Below are 20,192 nucleotides of genomic sequence, written 5' to 3' on the forward strand. Positions count from 1 at the left end.
TCTATTGCCTTCTTTGTTTACTCTGCAATCACTTCCAATGAGCATGACTCAATCTTCTTTCCATCAGCTCGGTTTCAGGTGGTTTGGAATGAAACCTCCCCCTCCTTTGACCAACCGGTGTCCTTGACGGTTTTTCCACAAAGATTAGATCCCTTCCAGCTTTGAGGGAGACTTCAACCAAAGATCCTCAAAGTTGCAGAGGTGCAAGCTTCTGCCTCAATGACTCCCCTCCTGGAACATCCAGGGGAATTGAGTTCAGGGATAATAAGACTTTAGGACCAACTATGGGCTCAGCCCTAAGCCAGGACCCTGGAGGCAGTAAAGGGGAAGTATGCCACATGGTCCCTGCCCCCCAAGACTTTCTCACATCTGGGGAGCCCTAGGGGACAATAACTTAGCAGGACCAGTTAACATGTAATGAAGGGCTAGATGCATACTCTTTGTCCTGTAGGCGTTCAACAGAGGGAGAGATGAGTGTGGGCTGGTGGGGTCTGGGAAGGATTCCTGGGAGGGGCAGGCTAGAAATGGGCTTTGATATGATTAACAAGGAGAGTGAGAAGGCAGCTTGGGACCCAACCAGTGATATGCTGGAGCCAGCTTGAACAAAAGCTGGTTGTTAAATTTTCAGTGTGAGCATTTGGAAAATACTACAATTTGGGGCTTCATTTATTGTTTTACTGATTGTCTAGACATAAGTGTAGTATTTCACAAATCAGTTTTGTTCATTTAAACACAAAATTAAGGGGAAAAAAATCCTGTACACAATTGCAGACACAATTTTTTTTAATACAATGAGGTCCAGAAAAAGGAAAAAGAAAACTCTCAATCTGTGTAGTGATTACCAAAGAATGGAAAGAAAGACAAGACCAAAAAAAATCTGCCAATCTGCCTTTGCTTCAAGCAAAAGAGAAGAAGTTTAATATGGTTGTTAATTACACAATTTGGGAAATCCACAAATGACCGATTCTGGCCGCAACATTATGAATCCTCAGTAAGTGGCTGGAGATACGCTTTCACTTCCCTGGTTAGCTGGTGTTTTTTTCAGAGTTATCAGAGGAGATGAGTCATCAAAAGAGTGATTGGAGTGAAAGAATAAGATACAGGCCTAGAAAAGGGCTTTCCTGATAAAGTGAGCACTCCACGTAGACACGCATGCCAGCCCCTCCTTCCCAGATGAATATGTCTATCCACAATGTAGATGGAAAGAAATATCAGTTTCTTGGTGATGCCAACTTTGGTGTGTCCATTCAACAAAATCTTAAGAGTGTGTTGTGCATATATTTTCCCCCCAAAGAGCTGGTTGTTAAATATTTGCCAGCCTACAGCATTCTACAACCCTGGGGATAGGAAAAGAGAAATAGCATTCCTGAGGATCCTTTGCTCTATCTCCAATCTCCTTCATCCCAGGCCCAGTCACTGGGGCCCCTGGCCCAATGGCCTCTTGCCATATGTGTAACTACAGCCTTCACCACTCTTCCCCTACCCACCTACCACTATCTATTTCTTGCTCATTTTTTTTAATGCATAGAAGAAACAAGGGGATGCAATTTTTGTGACTACCTTGTTATTGCTATCTGTCCTTCATTTTTTTTTCTTTTTTGGAGGGGGCAGGGTAGGGCAATTGGGGTTAAGGGACTTGCCCAAGATCACACGGCTAGTAAGTGTTAAGTGTCTGAGGCAAGATTTGAACTCAGGTCCTCCTGACTCCAGGGCCAGTGTTCTATTCACTGTGCCACCTAGCCACCCCCCTGTCCTTCATTTTCAAAGAGTACCAGTGACGTCTTGACTCCGGGGCAAATTGGATTAAAAGGAGACAGAGTTGTACAAAGTCCTCAGCCTCAGTCTCTCTTCCAAAGTCAGAGAAGTCCAATGGCAGGACCAAAGTCAAGACGACTAGCGATGGACTGGGATACCTTGGTATGGCCTTGGTAACTTCGAGGTCTAACCAAGCTCTAATCACTCCACAGCACCAGCATCAGCCACTTTCATGGCCATTGGAACAAACTGTTCTGATCCTCCCATTCTGCCAGGTAAAGTCTTCACATGCATGGGGTAGACACCCCCCTAACTCACTAATAGGTTTGAGGCTGTCGGTTACCCTCACCCTGTGGCTGTTGCTTGTGCTACAGCTTCTTGGAGCCACAGGTGAGGGCTGAGTGCCAGCTGGATGCCAAAGGTGGATGAGCAGCCCTAAGAAAGCCTCACACTCGATGTGCTAGCCCTCCTTGAACACCCCAACACCCCCCACCTTGTTAGATTCAATACAGATATACTTTTAAAAACACAGACTGTGATAGCTCATGATTTATTATACAACCATTATTATTCTTTCATATTGAAATGCTTGTGTCTGTTAACCTTGAAGGGAATCAAACAATGACACAAGGAAGGTATGAAAGTGTATTGGGGCATACATTTTCTCAAACCCTTAAGTTTCTTCTTTCTTTGCCTTTGAAAAAACTCTGATACACCATTCTTTTCACCAGTCTGGGGACAGAGAGGCAGGGAAGGGGGGGGGGGAGCTCTTGGTGGGGAAAGGTGTCCCCAGGTACTTATTACTTCTACCTCCTGACTTTGATCCTGAGTGGCTACATGAAAAGGCAGAATTGGAACAGAACAGAGAACTTTTAAGAAAGCATCAAAGTCCTGGTCAAGGCTTAGACCAGTGACAGGCAAAGACTAAGAAGGACCAGACTGAATAGATGGCCATTGTGAGATCTTAGCCATTGGGGATAACAGACTCAGAAACTGGTCCCAATCTAGTGCATCTTTCTTGTTTTTGCTGACTTTTTTCAGAGTTGACCTTGCTGGGTTCCAAACACATACTTTCTTTCCTTATTCTTTCCCCCAACTACTGACTAGAAGGAGGGTTGGGGAAGATAATTGAGTGAACCAATTTAATTATAATTTTGCTGGGCAAAAGCTCTTTTGCAGTTCTTTACTGTGTTTTAATAAACTATGTAGCTAAGTGGTTCAGTGAATAGAGCACAGGTCTGGAGTCAGGAAGACCTGAGTTCAAATTTGACCTCTGATACTTTCAAGTTGTGTGACCCTGGGCAAACTACTTAACCCTGTTTGCCTCAGTTTCCTCATCTGTAAAATGAGCTGGAGAAGGAAATGGCAAACCCCTCCATTATCTTTGCCAAGAAAACCCCAAGTGGGGTCACCAAGAGTTGGGTGGTTATCCTTCAATCTCAGAGTACCAAGATGACGTCACTAATTTAGAGTCAAGTTACAGTGTTATTGACTGTGGCTGCTCAGACCAATACAAGCTTGGAAGGTTCTAGCACAGGTCAGGCACAAATAGTCCACGTGAACATTTGGGGTGGATTCTCCAACCTTACACATGTCACATTTCTTTTGAGCTATTTCAATTCTGCTTTGCCTTAGAGCACAGCACCTTCTCTGTTGAGGGCACGCCAGGCTGGGTGATCCTGTTTCAATGTCTCCCATGTCATGCAACAAACTCCAGAATTCTTCAGAGAGACTTTGAAAATGTCCTTGTATCGTTTCTTCTGATGAAGAGTTGGACATGACTGAAAAACAACTGAACAACGAAAGCCACTGAAAAGGTGATCATATTCAAGTGTGTGCTAGGAAATATTTAACAACTGGCTCTCTGGGGAAAACAATATACCTATGACACACTTTTTAGGTTTAATCTGCCTTATTAACATTTTTTCTATCACTTGCTTAAGCCTAGAAATAAACAAAACAATAAATCAAGCCCTGATTTCTAGCATATAACTATTTCCAAGATGTAAATATTCATGCTAAAATTTAACAATAGGCTCTCACAACTGGGTAAGAGCTGAGTCCAGCACACCCCTGCATGTGAATCTTATGCATAAGATTCCCCAAATGCGGGATGGTCGAAGAGCCACTAATAATGCTCATATTTAAGAGTAACATGCCATTTATTTTCCTCTAGGCTAAATTTTGGATTGAGTTATTGAATGCTATTAACCCTGTTGGGCAGAGGTGGGAGAGGGAGTAGCCTTGCAAGCTGCAGCAAGCCCTTGCAGGTGTGGGAGAATGAGCAGCAGGAACCCTGAAGCCTTGGAGAATGCCTGAGCACATACAATGGTGCTGCACTTGGTTGGCGGCTCCAGGATAGTGCCACCTAGTGAACAAATTATATATTGCATTCCTTCACTGGTTGAGAAAGAGCCTGCTTTTCCCTAGGTTGCAAAAAGCAGGGCAATGTTCTAATGTCACAAGAGTTCATAGAAATGGTTAATGGAACAGAAAATCTGTAAAGAGTTTTGTTATGTTCTGAAGATGTTATGAGAAAGAAAGAGAAAGAGAGAGGATTTGTTGTTTTATCGATTAATTGTACCTGACTCTCCATGACCCCATTGGCTGTTTTCTTGGCAAAGATCCTGGAGTGGTTTGCCACTGCCTTCTCCAGCTCATTTGACAGATGAGGAAACTGAGGCAAACAAGGTGGAGTGACTTGCCCAGGGTCACACAACTAATAAGTATCTGAGGTCAAATTTGAACTCAGGTCTTCCTGACTTCAGGCACACCACTCTATCCACCTAGCTGCCTAGGAAGAGGAAACATTAAGAGAAAGTGGGAGAAAAGATGGGCAAATTGACAAGGCGCAGAATCCAACTGTACTAATTGAATTTATCACTTGAACTTTCATCTAGATCTTTTTTTTTTAAGGTAGAACACACCTGCAGAAGGAGTTGGGTGTAGAAATACATTCAATGCAACAGGAATACAGGTAGAAACAGTAAAGTAGGAAAGGGGAATAGAAGAAGGGGGAAAACTTCAGGAAGGGATTAATCATAAATAAAACAAACCTTAAGCTTAGAGAAAAGATGGGGGGGAGGCAAAAAGAAAGAGTAATGGGAAGAAAAAAAGTATAGAGGAAAAAATGAGAACAGAATGGAAAGAAATAAATGATTAATTATAATTTTGAATGTGAATAAGATGAGCTCACTAATAAAATAGAAGAGGTAAGGAGAATGGAATAAAAAGCAAAATCACCAATATGTTGTTTACAGGTAACATGCTTGAATTGTAAAGGCACTAACAGAATTAAAATAAGGGGTCTGAGTAAAATGTATAATACTTCACCCAAACACACACACACACACGCAACCTGGTAGAAATTATGGTTTCAGAGATCACAGCAAAAATTGACTCAATTAAAAGACATAGAGGAAAACTGTATTTTTGTCAAAAGTATAACATGGACAATGAATTGATTTCAATACTTAACATATATGCATTCAGTGGCATAGCTTCTAAACACTTAAAGGAAAAAACTAAATGAATTAAGGGAGAAATAAACAATAAAATTATAATAATGAAAGACCTCTATTTATCCCTATGCCCTAGACAAATCTATCCTCAAATAAGCAAAAAAGAAGTTAAAGATCTGAACAGAAATGCTAGAAAAATTAGATTTGATAAGCTTCTGGCAATTACTGAAAGAAATAAAAAGGAACATACATATTTTTCAGCCATATATGACAAGTTTATAAAGACTAATCATGTCTTGGGACATTAAAAATCTCACAAATTCAGAAAAGCAAAAGTATTATATACATCCCTTACTAATCACAATATAATAAAAATTATATTTTGAAAATTATATTTATATTTAAAAATTCTAAATTTCTATCATGACATAGATATAGTCTTGATGAAAAAAACAGGGAGAATTAAAACAGAACACTATATACATTCACATATATACATAAATCTCTCTAGTGAACAAAGATGCAAAAATTTTAAATAAAATATTAGCAAAGGAAATAAAACAACATATCAAAAAGATAACATATTCTATGAGAGTAAATTTATAAGAGGTATTAAAAGCTGGTTCAATATTAGGAATATTATTATTATATATCAATATTAAGAATATTAATAACAAAATCATCAAAAATCAAATTATAATATCAATAGATATAGTAAAGACTTTTGACAAAATATATCCATTTCGGTTAACAACACTAGAAAACATAGGAATAAATGGACCTTTCCTTAAAATGATAAACAGTTTATCTCTAAAGCCAAGAGTTACTATTATTTGTAATTGTTTGTAATAAACTAGAATCTTTCCCAGTAAAGTCAGGGGTGATACAAGGATGTCCATTGTTACCACTTCTATTTGACACAATTCTCGAAATATTGGTTCTAAGAGTAGGGTGAGAAAAAGTGTAGGGAAAGAAGAAACAGAACTATCATTTTTCACAGAAGATACGATGGTGTGCTTAAAGAGCCCATAAATTAAAAAATTAGGGCCTATAGGTGTTGCAATAGATAGAGTACTCAGCTTGGCATCAGGAAGACTCATCTTCCTGAGTTCAAATCTGGTGCCAGACACTTAGTATCTGTGTGACCCCTGGGCAAGTAGCTTAACCCTGTTTGCCTCAGTATTCTCATCTGTCAGATGAGTTGGAGAAGGAAATGGCCAACCACTCCAGTATCTTTGCCAAGAAAACCCCCAAATGGGACCATGAAGAGTTGGACATGACTAAAATGTCTCAACAAGAACAAATACTAAAAATACTAATTGAAACAATTAATAACTTCAGCAAACTTTCAGGATATAAAATGAATTCACACAAACCATTAACATTTCTATAAAATATGAATAAAGCCCAACAAGAAGAGACAGAAAAAGAAATTACATTTAAAATTACCATAGAATGTATAAAGCACTTGGGAATCTACCCTGCCCCTCAAGGGAGAGAACTATATAATATAAATATAACCACAAACCACTGTTTACAGACATAGTGAAATCTAAATAATTGGGAAAATATGAATTGCTTATGGGCAGGATAAGCCAATATAATAAAAATGATAGGAGTGGCTAGGTGGTGCAGTGAATAGCAGACAGGACATGGAGTCAGGAGGAGTTGAGTTCAAATTTGGTCTCAGACACTTAACACTTACTAGCCTTGTGACCTTGGGCAAGTCACTTAACCACAATTGTCCTACCTTCCCCCCTCCAAAAAGCAAAAAAAAAAAAAATACAAAACTACCTAAAATAATTCACCTATTAAATGCCATACCAATAAAACTACCAAAAGATAACTTTTATAGTGCTAGAAAAAATAAAAATTATATTCATATGGAGGGGAAAAAAGTTTAAGAATCTCAAGAGAAATAATGAAAAGAAATGGAAAGGAAGAGGCCCAGCAGTATCAGATCTCAAACTAATTGCTTGCTACTGTTACAGAATAGGTTCGTCAGTAGAACAGATTAGGCACACAATATCCACAAGCAAACATATCCAATAATTCAGTATCGAATGTATGGGGATTGTTCTTTTTGTTGTTAAGTCATGCCCAACCCTTCATGATATCATAGACCATAGTACACCGATATGATTTTCTTGGCAGAGATACTGGAATGGTTTTGCCATTTCCTTCTTCAGTGGATAAAAGCAAACAAAGGTAAGTGACTCGCCCAGGGTCACACAGCTAGTGAAAGTCTGAGGCCAGATTTGAACCCAGGTCATCCTGACTCCAGGCCTAGAGTTTATCCACTGAGTTGCTACTGAGATAAGGACTCTATCTGACAAAAACAGCTGGGAAAATTGGACAGCAGTCAGGCAGAAATTAAAGCAATAACTCACATCTTCTACAAACATAACCTCCAAATAGGCATATGACCTAGATATAAAAGTTCACATCATAAACAAATAAGAGAAACATGGAAAAAATGACCTGTCCGATGTATGGATTAGCTGCTGTTCTTTGTGCTGGGACTGGACCAAAATGACATCTCTGTGTTGGGGTCAAGGTTCAGTGCATCTGACTGTGACTGATGTCAGGACAGAGAAAAATTCAGGACTAAACAGGGAATAACGAGGAACATAAAATGGATCGTTTTTATTACATAAAATTTAAAAATCTTTTGCATTAAAAAAGTTAAGGTTAAAAGGAAAATAATTAACATGGAAAAAAAATTTTGTGGTGTTTCTACAATATACAAGGAACTGATTCTAATTTATAAGAAAAAAAGAACATTCCCGAATTGATAAATGGCCTAAGGATAAGAATAGACAGTTCTCAAGGGAAGAAACTCAGTCTATTTATAGCCACACACTACTAATTAGAGAAATGTAAATTAAAGCAGTTCTGAGATTCTACCTCACACCCATGAAAGTGGCAAAAAATGGGGGGAGAAGGGGAAAGATAATAAATATAGAAGTGGCTGTGGGAAAACAGGAACATTGATGCATTGTTGGTAGGCCTGGGAACAGGTGCTGTTTTCTTCTTGTTCAGTCATATCTGACTCTTTGTGACCCCATTTGGGGTTTTCTTGGCAAAGATACTGGAGTGGTTTGCCATTTCTTTCTCCAGTTTGTTTTACAGGTGAGGAAACTGAGGCAAACAGGGTTAAGTGACTTGCCCAGGGTCACACAGCTAGGATGTGTCTGAGGCCAACCTGACACTCTATCCACTGCACCACCTAGCTGCCCTTTGTGAATGGGTACGATCACTCTAATGGAAAACAATATGGAATTAAATACATTAATTTAAATTAAATTAAATACTAAACAGGATGTGCTCTTTGGCCCAGCTATACCACTACCACCAGGTCTACACACAAAAGTAATCAAAGAAAGCTGATGGGGTCTTTTATGTACAAAAACATTTATTGCAGCTCTTTTGGTGGTGGAAAAAGACAGGAAACCCAAAGGATGTTCAATAACTGAGGAATGGTTAGATTTGTTGTTGTTCAGTCATTTTCAGTCATGTCTGACTCTTTCTGACCCCATTTGGGGTTTTCTTAGCAAGGATACTGGAGGGGTTTGCCATTTCCTTCTCCAGCTAGTTTCACAGATGAGGAAACTGAGGCAAATAGGGTTAAGTGACTTGACTAGGGTCACACAGTGTGTTCAAATCTGAGGCCAGATTTGAACTCAGGAAGATGAGTGTTCTTGATCCCAAACCCAGAGCTCTGTGCCCTATGGTGCCACCTAACTGCCCCGTGGCATATGAATATGATGGAAGACTATTATGCTGCTGATTTCAAAATGAGATAGAAAGATTTCTATGAACTAGTACGGAGTGAAGTGAGCAGGAACAGAACAGTTTATACTCTAACATCAATGTTAGAAAAATAAACTATTTTAAGGATTTTTATAAACTGACAAAGACTGAAATGAGCAGAACCAGGAGAACAATTGATAGAATAACAGCTCTGTAGAAAGGAACAACTTGGAAAGCCATAAGAATTATGGCCAAGGGGTGGCTAGGTGTCTCAGTGAATAGAGCACCAGCCCTAGAGTCAGGAGGACCTGAGTTCAAATTTGGTCTCAGACACTTAACAATTACTAGCCATGTGACCTTGGGCAAGTCACTTAACCCCAATTGCCCAGGCTTCCCCCCTCCAAAAAGAAAAAAAAAGAATTATGGCCAATACAATGATCCCTCACAATTCCAGAGGACCGATGATAAAACATGTCATTTGTATCAAAGAGGTAAGTGACTTCAAAGTGCAGTATGATGCATAGATATGTTTTTGCAGGCATCAACTAAGGGAATTTGTTTTCCTTGACTGTGCCTATCTGTTAGAAGAAATTTTCTTTTCTTTCTTTCTTTCTTTTTTTTGGAGAGGGGAAGACAGGGCAATTGGGATGAAGTGACTTGCCCAAGGTCACATGGCTAGTGAGTGTCACATGTCTGAGGCTGGATTTGAACTCAGGTCCTCCTGCCTCCAGGGCCGGTGCTCTATTCACTGTGCCACCTAGCAGACCCTCTTTTGTTTCTTTTAGATGGGATGGAAGATAGGATGGGGAGAGAATATATTTCTGTTTGGTTTTGTTTGTTTTCAATAGAGATTATGGGAGGCTACAAATGTGAAACGGTTCAGATGGGTTCACTGTATTGTTAGTTTTACTTTACGGTTTTAATTTGTAATGAGAGGATTTTCACATAGAAAAAATAAACTGTAAACATTTGCAAAGTAAAAACAAAATGCATGAATAAAATACAATTTAAGAAAACAAAAAGGAAGTATGAAGCAATGAGCCCAATGGGGCTGCTATTGCTACCACAAGACATCGGGTATCACCTGGGACACCCACCAACTATGCACTGAACCTGTCGGTCCTTGCCCTCCTATGCCTTATCCCACTCTGTTCTTCTTCCTCTGCACCCTCCAGAACTCACATCTCTTCATTAATAAACTTCCCTTCAGGTGGCCCAGTGAATAGAGCACCTGCCCTGGACACAGGAGGACCTGAGTTCAAATCTAGGTTCAGACACCTGATACTTACTAGCTGTGTGACCTTGGGCCAGTCACTTAACCCCAACTGCCCTGCCTTCCCCCCTCCAAAAGACCCAAAAAAAGAGAAAGAAACTTCCCTTTTGGTTAGATTTCTTTTTCTCATCCTCCTTCCATCTTCTTGCAATTACAGGAACCCGGGTCCTCCTGTATGCCTGGCCCTTCTCTCCAGTGTCCCATGCATCTTCTCTCTTCTGTGAACACATTGGGCAAGGAGGACAGGCAGACCCACTTCTTCTTTCTCCATGCCACTCCCAACTATCAGCCAGCAGCTCTAAGGTTCATTCCAGCCTTATGCAGCTCTCGGTGGCATTGTCTACCGAGTCATTTCTATTTCCTTTCTCAAGGAATTCAATACCTGCCTCAAAGACTTCTTTTCCACCCCAAGCCCTGCCCTTCAGCCTACAGATCGACATCCCCTCCTGGTTCATCAATATCTGTGACTCCCACGATCTGTACATTCCCAACAACTCAACACAGTGATGGTCACATCCTTGGTCACCATCACTCCCAGGTGCTCTGCCTCCATCATCCATGATTCTCAAAGGCCTCTTGCTGTTTGGACCCTCCTGTGTGTACTGCCCTCCCCGGGTCTCTTCCTGACCCTGCTCTGTGCTTTAGGGCAATCCCTATTCACTCTACCTTTTCTCTGGTTTCCCAGTCCATCATCTCTTTTCTGATCTCACCTTGTTTCATTCTAGACTCTCATCCTTTAATTAACCAGTTCGACTTTATACTGTCCTCAGATCTTTTGTTCCCTTGTCCTTTCGTTCCTCAAAACCCCAACCCTCATAATTACCACAATCCATCCTCTCTGCTCCTACTTTGTTGAATTCAGACTGAAGAAGTTAAACAATCTTCCTTAGAAGATTGCAGCTACCATAGTGTCTCAATAAAGAGTACCATGTGCTATAGACCAGCAAAAAGAAAGTTATGGAGTCTTGTTGACAGGGTCCACTAGAAATTTGTTATATAATTCTAACTGGGCCTTTACTACTGCATGAATATTGCCTAATATTTTTACTCTTCTCTGATTCACTCTATCCCATTCCCCACAACTTCTGTTCCAAATCTTCTCTCTCCCAGCCCCCTACAGCACCCACTCTTCTCTCCCTCTCAGCTGAGGCCTGCCTCATACTTTACAGATAAGAAAATAAGGCTACTTGTTACCAGCTTTCTCCTCTTCCCAATTCTACAACTCAAATACCCTCAATGTTTTCCCTTGTTCTCTCTTCCTTGCTGATACCAATCCCATCTTGTCTACCAGGAGCTTACACCTTTCTTTATCTCCTCTCCACCTAATTTTCGATTTCTTCTTATCTACTGGATCTTCTCCTAAAGCTTACAAATATGCCTGGCTCTCCCCATCTTTAAAAAAATACAAAAAAGCTTTATCCAGGTTTACCATCCCCTCTAGCTTTTATCTTCCCTCTGCTTCACAGCCAAACTTGTGGAAAAAGCTATTTGTACACATTGTCTCTACTTTCTAACATCTTTTTTTATAGGTTATACATGTACAATTATGTTAAATATATCTCCACATTAGTCTTTAACCTCCTTAACATCTGGCTTGTGACTACACTACTCAGCTTCAACTTTTCTCTCCGAGATTACCAACAATCCTTTGCCAAATTCCTCTCCTTAGTCTTCATCTTTCTTGACCTTTCTGTAGCATTTGCCACCATTGGTAACCCCTTCCTCTTCTTCTCTGTTTTCATGGCACCGTTTTCTCTCTGTTCCTCTCCTCCATGTCTGCTTGAACCTTGTCAATCCCCTTTTCAATCTCACCATCCACCTCCTACCCTCTACATGGACATATACCTCAGGGCTCTGACTTGGGTCTTCCCTTTTTACATACTTTCTTGGTGATGTCTTCAGCTCCTATAGATTCAACTCTCATCTCCATGGAGAGGACTCCCAAATATACATATCTACCCCTCTTCTCTCTCCTGTGCTCCAGTTGCCTCTCAGACATTGCTACTAGGATGTCCTACAGGCATCTCAAACTCACTATGTCCAATACTTAGCATCTTTCTTCCTTCCCATCCTTCCTCTTAACTTCCCCTATTTCTGATTCAAGTCAGACAGATTCCAAGTCTTGAAGGAATCCCTAACCCTCCATCCTCACCTCTCCTTGTACATAATCATTGTTTCTTTTCTAAAATATTATGAAAAGCCTTTCATTGGTCTATTTAAACCCCAATTCTCCTCTTTCCAACTCATTCCCCACACTGATGTGAAACTGATATTCATAAAGCATGGTTTTGTTGAGTTTTTTTGTTTTGTTTCTTTGTCTTTTTTTTTTTTGGAGGGGGAAGGCAGAGCAATTGGAGTTAAGTGATTTGCCCAAGGTCACATAACTAGTAAGTGTTAAGTGTCTGAGGCTGGATTTGAACTCAGGTCCTCCTGACTCCAGGGCCAGTGTTCTGTTCACTGCTCCACCTAGCTGTCCCATAAAGCATGGCTTTGACTGTGCCATTTACCTTAAGAGACAGGTGTTAAATGGCCCAGGGGATGGAGTCCTGGGCCTGAAGACAGGAAGGCCCTAGTTCAGATCTGATCTCAGACATTTACTAGCCATGTGACCTTGGGAAAGTCACTTGACCTCTATCTGCCTCGGTTTCCTCAACTGTGAAATGTGGGTCATATTAGCACCTACCTCTCAGGGTTATTGTGAGGATCAAACGAGTTATTTATAAACTGCTTAGCATCACACCTGGCACATAGGAGGTGCTTAATAAATATTCCTTCCTTCCTTCTCAAGAAACTCAAGTGACTCCCTTCCTCTGTTAGCTCACGTGCAGCAGTGAAAGCCTTTCCCAGTCTGGTTCCCTGACTGCACACAGAGTCTCCTTCCCACAGTTTGTACTGAAGCCTAACTGCCAACTTGCTGTTCTCCACACACAACCTTTTACTGACCTTTGCCCAAGCTGGCCTCCAGGCACTCCTGTCTGATTTTTGTCTGTTTTCCCAGGACTTAGCACCATGATTGGTATACAATGTATGCTTAATACATACTTGTTAAATTTCACTGTGAAAAGATCTCCCAGAGATGAGCTTCCCCTTGGAAGTCCTGCTGGGATCTGGCTGGGTTCAGCCCTGCTGGAAGTCAGTAGGTGCTTTGGCTGGGCTTCTGCCAGGGACCTCAGATTGAACCAGCAAGGCAGCAGTTACTATGGTCTCAAGTAACAACGCCAGCTTTCCCTTGGCATGAACCTGGGCCTCAGGCAACATCCGGAAAGGTGCTCAGGAAGTTGGGTGACACAGCCCATGTGCTTATCACCCCTAGGTCTCCTGATAACAGAGGTGTAGAGGAAAAGAAATGATGAGGACCAGTCTCTTGACAGCATCCCACCCTAAGCAGGGAAACGCAGGGCCAGTGTATGATTGGTGGGACCGGAATATATAAGGACATTGAAATTCTGAAGCTGGCAATACTACCTTAACCCCAACACCATGTCCTACCTGGCCCCCTGTGCTGCATAAGATATACTAACCAGACCTAGGAGCTCACAGATTTATACCTGGAAGGGACCATAAGGATCATTAAATCCAATCCCCTTTTTCTTGAGATGAAAAAACAGAAGCCAAGAACATTTAAATGATTTGATCAAGTGTCTTCCTCATAGGCAATAATTGGTAGAGCTGAGAGTGGAAGCCAAGACCCTTTACAAGGTACCATCCTTGATGGATAGACAAAATTGTTTCTTGAGTCCAGTCACCCCAAGGATATGGCTTGTTGCAGACCCAGTGAGAGGTGGGGGCAGAGAGTAAGACCTGCCCTTGGGGAGCCCACAGTCAAGGCTGGACTTCTTGGTGGAGTCTAAACACAGTATAGGCAGAAAAGGAGATAAGATTCTGAGAAGCCAACAGGAAGAAGACATGATTGGCTACTCCCCAAATCTTCCATATTTGGCCTTGGGTAAGTGCTGTCCATTGTTGCAAAGGACAGAGGTCACTCCTCACTCTGTCAGGCTCCCAGTGATGCTGAGCCTGCATTTCTGGGCCACTCACTGGTCAACCTAAACACATTCCTGAGGGAGGGGGAGCAGAGAGCCAGCCTGGGATAGACAAGTTTGCCTGGGTTGGTGGGGGTGAGCAGGAAACAAGATTAGCTAGAGCTCTGTTGGGAGCTGAGCTGGCAAAGATTTGGGGGGAGATTTGAATCATTGAAACTTAGAGTCACAGATTTAGAGCTGAAAAGGACATTTATTTGCTTACAGACAGTGACTTGCGTAAGCTGGGAAACACCCAAGGCAGGATTTGACCTCAGGTCTTCCAAGCTCAGTGCTCTGCTGTCTCAGGTCTGAAGTTCTGAGGATGCTGGTGGCCAGCTTACGAGCTCACCTAGAGGTAGAGCCAGATTGTAGAGGCCAGAAGGGCTAGAATTAGGGGTGTACTGATAAATGTTTAACAATCAGCTCTCTAGGGGAATACTGCATGCAGGACACACTTCTTATAGTAATCTACATTGTGAACCTCTTGTCCATCACTTTACTGAGTCTAAACAATTAACAAAACAATAAATCAAGCCCTCATTTGTAATGTTTTGTCAATGTTCATACTAAAAATTTAAAAATCAGCTCCCATAAGCCACACATCCCCGGCTAAACTGTCGCCAAGCTAACATGATACTGTCCAATCTGTGCTTCGGGGCCTGAGTCACCTTTTCTGGGTCTTTGGATGGGTTCTTAAGGCCTGGAGTGGGGAAAGAAGAAGGACAGCTGGTGTATGGATGCAGCCAGTACTGGGGTGGGGTGGGCTAGGGGACCAGGGATGTTCTATGGTCTCTCTCCTCCCTTGTTTAAGTAGTGAAGCCTTCCCAGAGCTCAGGGACAGGGGCTCTCAGCTGGAGGATAAATAGCTATAGGCCAAAGAATGGGCCCCCAAGCTGATACCAGCTGAGTCTCCAGGCTGAAGGCATGGGGCCATGATACTCTGGGGGATAATGGCTTGGGTGACCTGTGACCTTTCCAGGTCAGCTCAGGGGTGAATGTTCCACCTTCCTAAAGGAAGCATTTGGCAGGATCCCCAGAGGCACGGAGGCAGGGGTCATACATTGATTTACTCATTCAATGAGCATTTATCTGGAGCCTACAATCTGTCAGGACATGATGCCACATCTGGGGATAGAAAAACGAAAATACAAGGGCTCATTCCCTCAAAGAGCTTACATTCTATTGGGGAAAACATCTTCTACAGACAAATAGATTAAAAATATTTATGCTAAAAAGTGTGCCCCTTTTAGGGTTCAGTAGACTTGTAGTGATGAGAGGCAAAGAAAGAAAGAATGAGACCAAAGACTAAGGCCCTTTCTGGTGGGACTGAAGCCTGGCACACTTCACTGAGTCTCTGTTAGGGATTCATTTGCATATGAAAAGGTCAGTGAAAATGAACTAACTCCCAGGACATAACTGGGTGCCTCTTCCCCACAGCAACTCATTTTCTTTTTTAAAAAACCTCTTCTCTTTAAAAAAAAAATTATTTATTTGGCATTTTATTTTTCCCCAATTACATGTAAAAAAAATTTTTTTAACATTTTTTTTTAACTTTGAATTCTAAATTCTCTCCTGCCCTCCCCATCACCCTCACCAAGAAGACAAGCAATTAGATATAGGTTATACATGTATAGCAGTTCATTTTTATAAACCAAAAGGTTAGAGTTTTTTTTTTAGCTGAGCAAACCTGACTCCCAAAATTATTTGGACTTTATTGGGCAAATAGCCATTGCCTGGTTCTAGCCTAACCTGCAGAAAGAAGATTTGGGAAATGTACCAAATAGTCGCCATAAGTTAGACTGAGCTCTCTTACTGAACCAGAAAAATGTTCTGAAGTCTAAAATGGGGCACACACTTTTATATACAAAATAAATAAAATAACGGGGGAGGAGAGCATTAGCTACTATGGCTATCAGGAAGAATGAGGTGCTTGAGCTGACCTGAGCTTGGAAGGAAAAGAAGAATTACAAGAGGTAGAGGTGAGGAAGGCCATGGACTTTAAGAATGGTGGCAGAAACTAAGCTAGCCCTCCAGGGGCCAGGATAGCTCATAAAAGTGGAAGGGGAGCAGAGTTCAGGGGGGCATCTCCTTCACCATGGCCATCTCTCCCACAGATCTTCCAGAATCCCAATTTCAACTACTTCACCATCAGCAATGACATCACTCTGATAAAGCTGGCCACTCCTGTCCAATTTTCAGATACTGTGTCCCCAGTCTGCCTTCCCAGCTCTGCTGATGACTTCCCTGAAGGCCTTAACTGTGCCACCACTGGCTGGGGGCTAACCAAGTACAGCAGTGAGTTTGGAGAGGGGAGAGAGGGCACCAAGGAGGGAAGAAGGTATTGGCTCCTGGAGTGGGGTGAGGTTCTGCCTACTAGGTAATGCTGCTCTTGGGGTCTTCCAGATAGCAACATCCCCGAGAAGCTCCAGCAAGTTGCTCTGCCCCCCTGTCCAACAGTGAGTGCCAGAAGCACTGGGGAAGTCAGATCAACGACAGTATGGTCTGCGCTGGTGCCAGCGGTGTTTCCTTCTGCATGGTACCTGCCACCTGCCTCTTTCCCCCCATCATTCCCAACACTTATATGGACTAGTCTTTTTTTTTCTTTTTGGAGGGGGGGAAGCAGGGCAATTGGGATTAAGTGATTTGTCCAAGGTCACAGGGCTAGTAAGTGTCTGGGGCCAGATTTGAACTCAGGTCCTCCTGACTCCAGGGCTGGTGCTCTGTTCACTGAGCCACCTGACTGCCCCTGGACTAGCCTTTAGAAGAGTGTTGGGGGTTGGGTACCTCTGGAACTATTAACTCTGCATCGCTCCCCCCCCCCCAGCTGTCTTCTGATCTTTACCTCATCCCAAGTTCTCCATCTTTCTCTTTTTTTTGCTTTTTTTTTTTTGAAGGGCAGTTGGGGTTAAGTGACTTGCCCAAAGTCACACGGCTAGTAATTGTGTCGTGTCTAAAGTCGTATTTGAACTCAGGTCCTCCTGACTCCAGGGCCGGTGCTCTATTCACTGTGCCACCTAGCCGCCCCTCCATCTTTCTCTTTATTCAGTCTCTTAACAGGTATCTCTTAAATGCCTGTTATATGCCCATTTCTCTGCTAGACACTGGGGAGCACAGAAAGAGAAGACAGAGTTCCCTCAAGGAGCTTATAGAGAACAATTAAGTTTCTAGACCAAAGTCAACAAGCATTATTAAGCACCATTATACCAGGCAGTGAGGGTGGCAAAATGAATAGAATGCTAGGCATGGAGACAGGAAGACTCACCTCCCTGAGTTCAAATCTGGCCTCAGAGACTTAGCATCTGGGTGACCCTGGGCAAATCAGTTAACCTCGTTTGCCTCAGTTTCCTCATCTGTCAGATGAACTGGGGAAGGAAATGGCAAACCACTCCAGTATCTTTGCCAAGAAAACCCCAAATGGGGTCACAAACAGTTGGACGTGCCCAGATGATTCAACAACAACAAAACTATGTGTCAGACAGGGTTTGAATTCAGGGCTTCCTGTCTTTATCTCTTGAACCACTGAGCTGGCTAGTCAAGGTGAACCTGACCTGGGGTGGTATCTGTGTGAGGAGAGGATGTTTCTAAGGGATGTGAAGGAGGAAGTGACAAGACTAGACAACAGATAAGATGTGTGAAGTGAGTGTGGATGGGAAATCCCCATTGGATGATGCCAAGGTTGTGACTGTGCTCATGGTGGGGCCCTCAACAGCAACAGGAAAGTTGAGGAGAAGGGAGACAGTCAAGGGAAAAAAGACATTCTGCTCTGGACATGTTGGGGTTGAGATGCTACAGTCCAACATGTCCAAAAGCCTGTTGCAATCTGGAGCTTGGGAGAGGCTAGGGCTGGACATACACATCTGGGAGCCGCTGTATTCAAGATAATGATGAAAACCTTGAGAGTTGATGTGATGGGAGAGTGTATGGGGAAAAAAGAAGAGGGCCCAGGACAGAGACTGAGACGGCGAGTGTGGCATAAATAAAACAGCAAAGGAGACCTAGAAACAAGCAGGGCTTGCTGGAGGAGGTGGGCCTTTGCATGAGGATTCAAGGACAGAACGCATTGGGGCAGAGGAGTGAGAGGGGTATTCTGGGGAGGGGACTAGAACAAGTAAAACAGGTGGGGGATGCCCCCTCTGAGAATATCATGTAGAAGAGATTAGACTATCCTGTAGGCTTGAGAAGGAAGGAAGAAAACAAGCACTTATTAAATGCCTACTGTGTCAGGCACTGTGCTAAGAGCTTTAAAAATCATCTCTCTTCATCCTCACATCAACCATATGGAGTACGTGCTACTGTGATTCCCCTGAGGCAGACAGAGGCTGTGTGTCTTGCCCGGGGTCACTCAGGTGTTAAGTGAATGAGGTCAGCCTTGGCTCTCCCTGGCTCCAAGCCCAGCACTTATCCACTGCATCACATAGCTACCTGGGGAATCCCTGTAGCCTAAAGTGGGGTGATGGGATGAAAGTGGTATTTCAGGAAGATGAATCTGGCAGGGGGAGGAGGATGGACCGGAGAGGGCTAAGGCAGGAGAGCCTCAGTGGCCAGTAGAGGATTTTGGCAGGGGATAGACAATAAGTGGGGATGGGTAGGTTTGGGAGGCATGTCAAAGGAAGAAATAATGGGTCTGGGTCACAGTTTGAATATAGGGAATGAAAGACAGAGAGAGACAGAGACAGAGACACAGAGAAAGACAGAGACAGAGACAGACAGACACAGACACAGAGACAGAGAGAGACTGAGGGGCAAACTGGGTGGCACCGTGAACAGAGCACCAACTCTGGAGTGATGAGGACCTGAGTTCAAATCTGGCCTCAGACACTTACTAGCTGTGTGATCCTGGGCAAGACATTTAACTCCAATTGCCTCCAAAGGGGGGAAAAAAGAAAGTATTTTTTTAAAAATTGAGAGAGAGAGAAGAGGACTTCTCCCACCTCTGATCTCACCCTTGCCCACCCCCCAGAATCTTCCCTCCAGCTCCAATCTTGCCCCTCTCTCCCCTGGACATTCCTTAATGGCTCAGCCTTTCTTCCTCCACCTTTTCACCCCTGTTGGTCCATTTCCCCAGCCTTCTCCATCCCTCCTCCTTCCTACTTCTCCCATTCAGAAAGTCGTAGCCAGAGCTCCCTTCTCTTTGTTGTCCACAGGGTGACGCTGGAGGCCCACTGGTCTGCCAGAAGGCTGGCGCCTGGCCCTTGGTTGGTATTGTCTCCTGGGGCAGTGATACCTGTTCTCCCTCCAGCCCTGGAGTGTATGCCCGGGTGACAGAGCTCATGCCTTGGGTGCAGGAGATCCTGGCTGCCAACTGAGTTTCCTGCAGGGGCACCATCCTATATTTCTCATGTGACTGTGTGAGACCACAATAAACTTCCTGGGAGGAAGAAGAGTTGTTTCTGATTGCTGTGTCTGTGCCTGGGAGGTAAACCTGGCCTGTGGCTGGCCTCTTCTGGGGATTTCTCCCCTTCCTTCTCCTCCTTCCTTATTCCCAGAGACCAGTCCTGGGATGGTCCCTCCCCTGTAGAGAGAATGCAGGCCCAGAGCTCTGGGTATTGGCCCCTGCCTGGGGCCAGGGCTGGGTTAGGGAGCCTTGGCCACGTGCCTCCAGACCACCTCACATGCCAAAGTTTCCTGTCCCCAGGGTTCTCTCCCTCACCCAAATGCTCCCCCAAGCCCTGTTTAGGTCTAGGGGGAGGCTTTTCTTTTTCCCAGCTATCAGCTGTGGGTTTGGGAGGGGGCTGAGTGAGAGCTCCCACAGTCCCTAATAGCTGACTAAGGAGGTAGAGAATGGGTGTGTCATTTCCCAGTAGCCCCAGAACCAGTCAGGCCAGGGAGGGATGCTTTGAGGAGAAAAGCAGTTTTCTTTTTAAAACAGATTTTTGTCGATCTTTTTGGGTTTTACATAATTTAGATTTCCCCTTGTATCCCATCTCT

At 43.2% G+C, this 20,192-nt stretch overlaps 1 pseudogene; it reads left to right on the forward strand.

Annotated features, from left to right (window-relative positions):
• The first annotated feature begins 1,899 nt into the window (after window positions 1-1,899).
• LOC138160769 (chymotrypsinogen 2-like) lies at window positions 1,900-19,754 on the forward strand (annotated as a pseudogene).
• The last annotated feature ends 438 nt before the right edge of the window (window positions 19,755-20,192 follow it).

The sequence above is a fragment of the Petaurus breviceps genome, unplaced genomic scaffold (assembly GCF_028583685.1).
Source record: "Petaurus breviceps papuanus isolate PSGF00001 unplaced genomic scaffold, PetGlider_PUasm1.0 182, whole genome shotgun sequence".
In the NCBI taxonomy this organism is placed as follows: domain Eukaryota; kingdom Metazoa; phylum Chordata; class Mammalia; order Diprotodontia; family Petauridae; genus Petaurus; species Petaurus breviceps.